Source organism: Moschus berezovskii, chromosome 2, assembly GCF_049115385.1.
Source record: "Moschus berezovskii isolate FMDL1 chromosome 2, NW_MosBer_1.0, whole genome shotgun sequence".
Classification (NCBI taxonomy): domain Eukaryota; kingdom Metazoa; phylum Chordata; class Mammalia; order Artiodactyla; family Moschidae; genus Moschus; species Moschus berezovskii.
In genome coordinates, this window is record NC_142461.1 from 117,493,889 (window position 1) to 117,501,689 (window position 7,801).

At 37.3% G+C, this 7,801-nt stretch overlaps 1 pseudogene; it reads right to left on the reverse strand.

Moving 5' to 3' along the window:
• Positions 1-1,217: 1,217 nt before the first annotated feature.
• On the reverse strand, positions 1,218-1,438 carry LOC148778598 (ubiquitin-like protein 5 pseudogene; annotated as a pseudogene).
• Between the last annotated feature and the right edge of the window lie 6,363 nt (positions 1,439-7,801).

Sequence of the window (7,801 nt, forward strand, 5' to 3'; positions counted from 1 at the left end):
AATACAAATGTCCATCAACAAATGAATGGATAAGCAAAGTGTGGTATATACATACAATGGGATATGTATGCTGGAGAAGGTGTGGAGAAAAGGGAACCCTCCTATACTGTTGGTGGGAATGTAAGTTGGTGCAGCCACTACGAGAAACAGTGTGAAGTTTCCTTAAATACTAAGGAATATAGAGTTATGTATGATCTAGAAGTCCCACTCTTGGGCATATCTCTGAAGAAAGCTCTAAATCGAAAAGATGTATGTATCTCAGTGTTCATAGCAGCACTATTTACAATAGCTAAGACATGGAAGCAACCTAAGTGTCCATCAACAGATGAATGGATAAAGAAGGTATGCCTTCTTTATCCATTTATAAATGGAATATTACAATAGAATATTAGTCATAATAAAGGATGAAATATTGCTATTTGCAGCAACATTTATGGACCTAGAGATTATCATACTAAATGAAATCAAGTCAGACAGAGAAAAACAAGTATCATGTGATATTACATATATGTGGAATACAAAAAAAACAAAGTGATACTAGTAAACTTATGTACAAAACAGAAACTGAGTCATAGAAAACAAACTTAAATGGGGAAAGGGAGTATTGCTGTTCTGTTGCTAAGTGACGTCCAACTCTTTGCAACCCCATGGACTGCAGCATGCCAGGCTCCTCTGTCCTCCACTATCTCCTGGAGTTTGCTCAAATTCATGTCCATTGAGTCAGTGATGTTATTAAACCATCTCATCCTCTGCCGCCCCATTCTCCTTTTGTCTTCAATCCTTCCCAGCATCAGGGGCTTTTTCAATGAGTCAGCTCTTCGCATCAGGTGGCCAAAGTATTGAAGCTTTACCTTCAACATCAGTCCTTTCAATGAATATTCAGGGTTGATTTCCTTTAGGATTGACTGGTTTGATCTCCTACAGTCCAAGGGACTCTCAAGAGTCTTCTCCAGCACCACAGTAAGAAAGCATCAATTCTTTGGCACTCAGCCTTCTTTCTGGTACAACTCTCACAGCTGTACATGACTATAGAAAAATAGTCTATGAACTATTAGAAAAGTATCTTTGACTCTATGGACCTGTGTTGGCAAAGTGATGTCTATCTCTCTCTCTCTCTTTTTTTGTAGTCCCTAAGTTTTTATTAACATGAGTTTCCAAAAACAAGCATCCATATTAGTGTGGGAGGAGAGAGAAGGGCAGGAAGAAGGAATTCTGCTCTACTGGTAATAAAGCTCCAAGGTTCATCCATCATGGATTTCATAGTCCCCCAGAGAAACCTGGTCCTTAAAAATCGTGTACCACTTCTTCAACACAATCTTGTTCCAGTGGTGCCAGTTTGGGCTGTGATCAACTTCTTTTGGTCCCCAACGGTGTCATCAGTATTGCATGTAACGCAGACCTTCTTCTGTAGATGGTCATTACAAACAACTTCAATCATCTTGGCTGGAGCTTAAATTGCCTAGAACCGACTGACACCACAACCTCCTCACTCAAGTCGATGTCTTTGCTTTTTAATATGCTATCTAGGTTTGTCATAGTTTTCCTTTCAAGGAGGAAGCGTCTTTTAATTTTGTGGGTGCAGGCACCATCGGCAGTAATTTTGGAGCCCAAGAAAATAAAATCTGTCACTGTTTCCTCTTTTCCCCCTTCTATTTGCCATGAAGTAATGGGACTGGGTGTTCATTGGAGGGACTGATGCTAAAGCTGAAACTGCAATACTTTGGCCACCTCATGCGACGAGTTGACTCACTGGAAAAGACTCTGATGCTGGGAAAGGTTGGGGGCGGGAGGAGAAGGGGACGACCGAGAATGAGATGGCTGGATGGCATCACCGACTCTGTGGACGTGGGTTTGAGTGTACTCCGGGAGTTGGTGATGGACAGGGAGGCCTGGCGTGCTGTGATTCATGGGGTTGTGGAGAGTCGGACACGACTGAGCGACTGAACTGAACTGAACTGAACTGAATGGGACTGGATGCTATGATCTTAGTTTTTGAAAATGCTGGGTTTCAAGCTAGCTTTTTCACTCTCCTCTTTCACACTCATCAAGAGGCTCTTTAGCTCTCCACTTTCTGCCATTAGAGTGGTATCATCTGCATAACAAAGGTTGTTGATATTTTTCCCAACAATCTTGATTTCAATCCCAAGCAAGCTTGGGATTCATCCATTTGGCATTTCACATGATGTACTCATGTGTAATGCAGGGTGTCAATATACAGCCTTGTGGTACTCCTTTCCCAATTTGGAACCAGTCCATTGTTCCATGTCTAGTACTAACTGTTGCTTCTTGGCCTGCATATAGGTTTCTCAGGATTCAGGTTAAGTGGTCTGGTATTCCCATTTCTTTAAGAATTTTCCACAGTCTGTTGTGATCCACACAGTCAAAGACTTTCATGTAGTCAGTGGAATAGAAGTAGATGTTTTTTCTAGAACTTGCTTGCTTTCTCCATGATCCAATGAATGTTGGCAATTTGATCTCTGGTTCCTCTGCCTCTTTGAAACCCACCTTGAAGATCTGGAAGTTCTCATTTCATGTACTACTGAAACCTAGCTTGAAGGATTTTGAGCATAACCTTGCTAGCATGGGAAATGAGTGCAACTCTACAGTAGTTCGAACATTCTTTGGCATTGCCCTTCTTTGGGATTGGAATGAAAACTGATATTTTCCAATTCTGTGGCCATTGCTGAGTTTTCCAAATTGGCTGACATATTGAGTGCAGCACTCTAACAGCATCATTTTTAGGATCTGAACTAGCTCAAATCCACTAGTTTTGTTCATAGTAATGCTTCCTGAGGCTCGCTTGAATTCACATTCCAGGATGTCTGGCTCTAGGTGAGTGAGCACACCATCGTGGTTATCTGGGTCATTAAGACTGTCTCGTACAGCTCTTCTGTGTATCCTGGCCACCTCTTCTTAATATCTTCTGCTCCTGTTAGGTCCTCACTGTTTCTGTCCTTTATTATGCCCATCCTTGTGTGAAACGTTCCCTTGATGTCTCCAATTTTCTTGAAGAGATATCTAGTCTTTCCCATTCTATTGCTTTCCTCTATTTCTTTGCATTGTTCATTTTAGAAGGCCTTCATATGTCTCCCTGCTATTCTCTGGAACTCTGCATTCAGTTAGGTATGAACTTCCCCTTTCTCCCTTGCCTTTCACCTCTCTTCTTTCCTCAGCAGTTTGTAAAGCCTCCTTAGACAACCATTTTGCCTGCTTGCATTTCTTTTTCTTTGGGATGGTTTTGGTCACTGCCTCCTGGACAATGCTACAAGCCTCCATCCATAGTTCTTCAGGGAAAGATACAGGGATGGGTAAATTGGAATTTGAGATTAACAGACACACACTAGTGTATATAAAAGAGATAAACAACAAGGACATATTGTATAGCACAGGGAACTATATTTAATATTTTGTAATGGAAAAGATTCTGAAAAAGAATATGTATATATATTTATATATAACTAAATCACTTTACAGTATACCTGAAACATTGTAAATCAACTATACTTAGTTACAAAAAAAAAGAGAGAAGTAGGCTTTAGAAAACCGAGATTATTTTTTAATAGAAACAAAAATTATGACTGAAAAATATTATTGTATCTCAGCAAAAGAATTTGATACATGCAATAACATGGATGAAATTGAAAACAGTAAAAATAAGGCACTTGCAAAAGGATGAATATTGTATGATTCCTCCTTTATGATGTACTTAGAATAGGCAAATTTGTAGAGATAGAAAATATTACTAGAATAGAGGCTACCAGGACTGAGGAGAAGGGAAATGGAGAGTTGTTGTTTAATGGGTGCAGAGTATCTCTTTAGAATGCTGAAAAAGTTCTAGAAATGAATAGTGGTGATTTGCTGGGAGAAATATCAATAACCTCAGATATGCAGATAACACCACCCCTATGGCAGAAAGTGAAGAAGAACCAAAGAGCCTTTTGATGAAAGTGAAAGAGGAGAGTGAAAAAGTTGGCTTAAAGCCCAACATTCAGAAAACTAATCATGGCATCCGGTCCCATCACTTCATGGCAGATAGATGGGGAAACAGTAGAAACAGTGGCTGACTTTATTTTTCTGGGCTCCAAAATCACTGCAGATGGTGATTGCAGCAATGAAATTAAAAGACGCTTACTCCTTGGAAGTAAAGTTATGACCAACCTAGACAGCATATTAAAAAGCAGAGACATTACTTTGTCCACAAAAGTCCATCTAGTCAAGGCTATGGCTTTTCCAGTGGTCATGTATGGATGTGAGAGTTGGACTACAAAGAAAGCTGAGCACTGAAGAATTGATGCTTTTGAACTGTGGTGTTGGAGAAGACTCTTGAGAGTCCCTTGGACTGCAAGGAGATCCAACCAGTCCATTCTAAAGGAGATCAGTCCTGGGTGTTCATTGGAAGGACTGATGTTGAAGCTGAAACTCCAATACTTTGGCCACCTGATGTGAAGAACTGACTCATTTGAAAAGACCCTGATGCTGGGAAAGATTGAGGGCAGAAGGAGAAGGGGACAATAGAGGACGAGATGGTTCGATGGCATCATTGACTCGATGGACACGGGTTTGGGTGGACTCCAGGAGTTGATGGTGATGGACAGGGAGGCCTGGCATGCTGCAGTTCATGGGGTTGCAGAGAGTTGGACACGACTGAGCGACTGAACTGAATGGATTTTGTACAAAATGTGAAAGTACTTAATGCCATTGTACCGCACACTTTTGAAATAAGTTTTAATATAAATTTTAATACCAAATTTATATTATATCCTTTACTAATATAACAGCCCCAAAAATTGTACCTCGATTTTTCAATAAATATGTGCTAGTAATCTTTCAACTTCAGTAAATACAGCTACCTCAATCTTTTAAAAATAATGTTTAAAATGTTATAAGGGAAAGTGTAAACATGCCAAAAAGCAAATGGAATAGCATACTAAATTCCCACCCATCACCCAGCTAGCAGTTATCAGCACATGGTCAGTTCTGTTTTTTGTATTTTCCCTCTCATCTATTCCTTCTCCTCTCTATCTCCTCTATGGCACGTTATTTTGAAACAAATAACAGAGGTCATAATACTCATATTATGAATGTTTAAGTATAAATCTCTATAAGGACTCTTTTGAAAAACATAACCAAAATATCATTATCACACCTAAAATATTTAACAATATTTATTAATCTCATCAAATATGCAGCCAGTGTTCAGATATCCCTGATTATCTTATGATACTTTAACAGTTGGTTTATTGAAATTAAGAATCTGAACAAGTTCTACATATTGTAATTAGTTATATGTTTTTTAAGTCGCTTTTAACCTATAGATTCTCCCTCAGTCTCCTTTTATTAGTTGAAGAAACTCAAGTTTTTACCATGTAGTGCTTCTGGATTTTGCTAATTTATCCTTGGTGTCATTGAACATGTTTATTTGAACTCTGCATTTACTGTAAATTGGTAGATAGATCTAGAGGCTTGGTCAATTTCTTTTCCTTCTTAAAATGTCTTTTATAGGTTATATTTTGTACTTCCTGTGTATACCATTTAGGAGGCACACAATGCTGGTTGTCTTTTTGTGATACTAAAATTGATCAATGAGTTCAGCTTGATTTATTCATTATAAAGCTCCCTATCAGCTTTTTACTTAACAATTTTAGTAGTCATTGATGATTATTTCATAGACCCATTATTTCATTATGACTGAAACATACCCATGCTCAATCATTTCTTCTTCATTTATTAGCTGGAATTATTCTACAAGTAAAAACTTTCCCATAGCAACTATTTTTATTATCTTGTATTAGTTAGGATAGAAAAGGCAGAAGAAATTGTTAACTTTTCCCTTTATTACAGTTTTCAGGATAATGAATCATAGGTAATTTTAAACCATCAGGAAATGAGTACAAGAATGATTTAGAGTGGGTGATATATCTTTAAGGAAATTTGGGTGATTTCTTTAATTGAAAAAAGCCTGTTTCTAGGTGTTCTCTAAGGTCTCTTCGAGCTCTTACAGCTCAAATTTTCTTATTCATAACAACACTTATGCTTTATTTCTCAATTTTGAAAGGGATCAGTTAACATGGTCTAGGGTTCTTCAGAGTGTAAGATATCCGTTTAACATATAGCATAATTTGTTTGCCAAATAATTTGCAATAATTTTGTGGGTTTCTGTTGAAATACTGGATAGGTAGCTCATATTTTGGGAGGAAACTGCTTCATTATCTTTAAAGTATTTTATGCAAAAAATTAGCTTAAATTTAAAAATTTTAAGTATTAAAGAAAAATTGCAAAAAGAGAACAGAGAAGTACTGTTAACCCTTTACCCTGACACCAGTTTTATCACTTTCTACACTTCTTCATATTCTCTCTTATTCCTTTTGTTTGTGCACATGTATGGTGTATGTATGGTATTGTTTCTATACATAAATATCTCTCTATATCTATCTGTATATGTACACAGATGTTATATTTTTATTTTTTCTAGATCATTTGAGAGTAGGTTGCACACATCATGTCCCTTAATATTTCTCTGCATATTTCCAAAGAACAAGAAGATTTTCTTACATAATCACAGCAATCAATTCAGAAAATTTATCATTAATAAAATATTTTTATTCAACCTACAACCTATGCTTCAGTTTCATCAGTTGTCCCAATAAGATCCCTTATGGAAATTTTTCCCCTCTCATACAGGACCCAGTCCCATGTCACTTATTGTATTTAGTCGCTGTGTCTTTTAATCTGTTATTATCTAGAACGTTTCCTTAGCCTTTCTTGGTCTGTCACGATATTGACAATTTTGAAGAACCAGGTCAACTTCATTCATTTTATCTTGCCATAACCATATATATTGCTCAGTTCTCAGTCATAAATTACAGAAATTGCCTATGGCTGACTGACCAGGAAAGGAATTTATTAAAAAGGTACTGGGGAGCTCCTTGACATATCTCAATAAATACACTTTATTTTGCATATATGTGCAAATATTGTTTTATATACATACATAACTATTTTTGTTTACAAACAAAAATAATATTTACTGAGCACTTCGACTGAGCGACTGAACTGAACTGAACTGAGCACTTCTAATGTGTCAGACACTGTCCATATTACAAAACATGACCTATAAGATAAATGCTCTTTCAAATACTCCTGAATCCCATTTTTAAAATGAGACAATTATGATTAGGGGAATTAAGTAGCTTGCCCAAGGTCATACAAATAATAAGGGACTGAGTGTTCAAAGTCAAGTTGTGTCTGACATTCAAGTCCATCATCTTCACTTCCACACTCTTATATGTCTATAACTTGAAACCTTTCTCATAAGATATTAGCTAGAAAATAAATTATCTGTGATAATCTGAAGTATTAAATATTGTTTCAGTAAATACTAGGTTATAAGAGGTGCATGCTGAAAAACATACACAAAATATAGCTTTTTCCCATCTTTAAAAACGTTCCACAGACATGACCTAATGCTAGAGTTACTGTCCAGAAAATCCTCAGCATGCACATCAAAATGTACCCACTTGGGGGCACCCACAATGCAGCTTTTCTGCTTTTTCTCCTGTCTGGAAGCTGTAAGCCTTGCAGAGCTGCAGTTGAGCCAGCTGATGAGCTCAGGCTGCTCTGCAGGACTCAGACAGCCGCATCTAATGTCTCAAGGAAGCGCCTCCCGTATCTCCAACTGGGAGGACTATTTTCCTTAGCATGTTGCCTGTACAATAAATAGTTATTATGTATTATTTAAAACATTAATACTTAGTTCATTTGCTATGGGCCATTATTAGAACTTCATGACCAAAACCAAGAA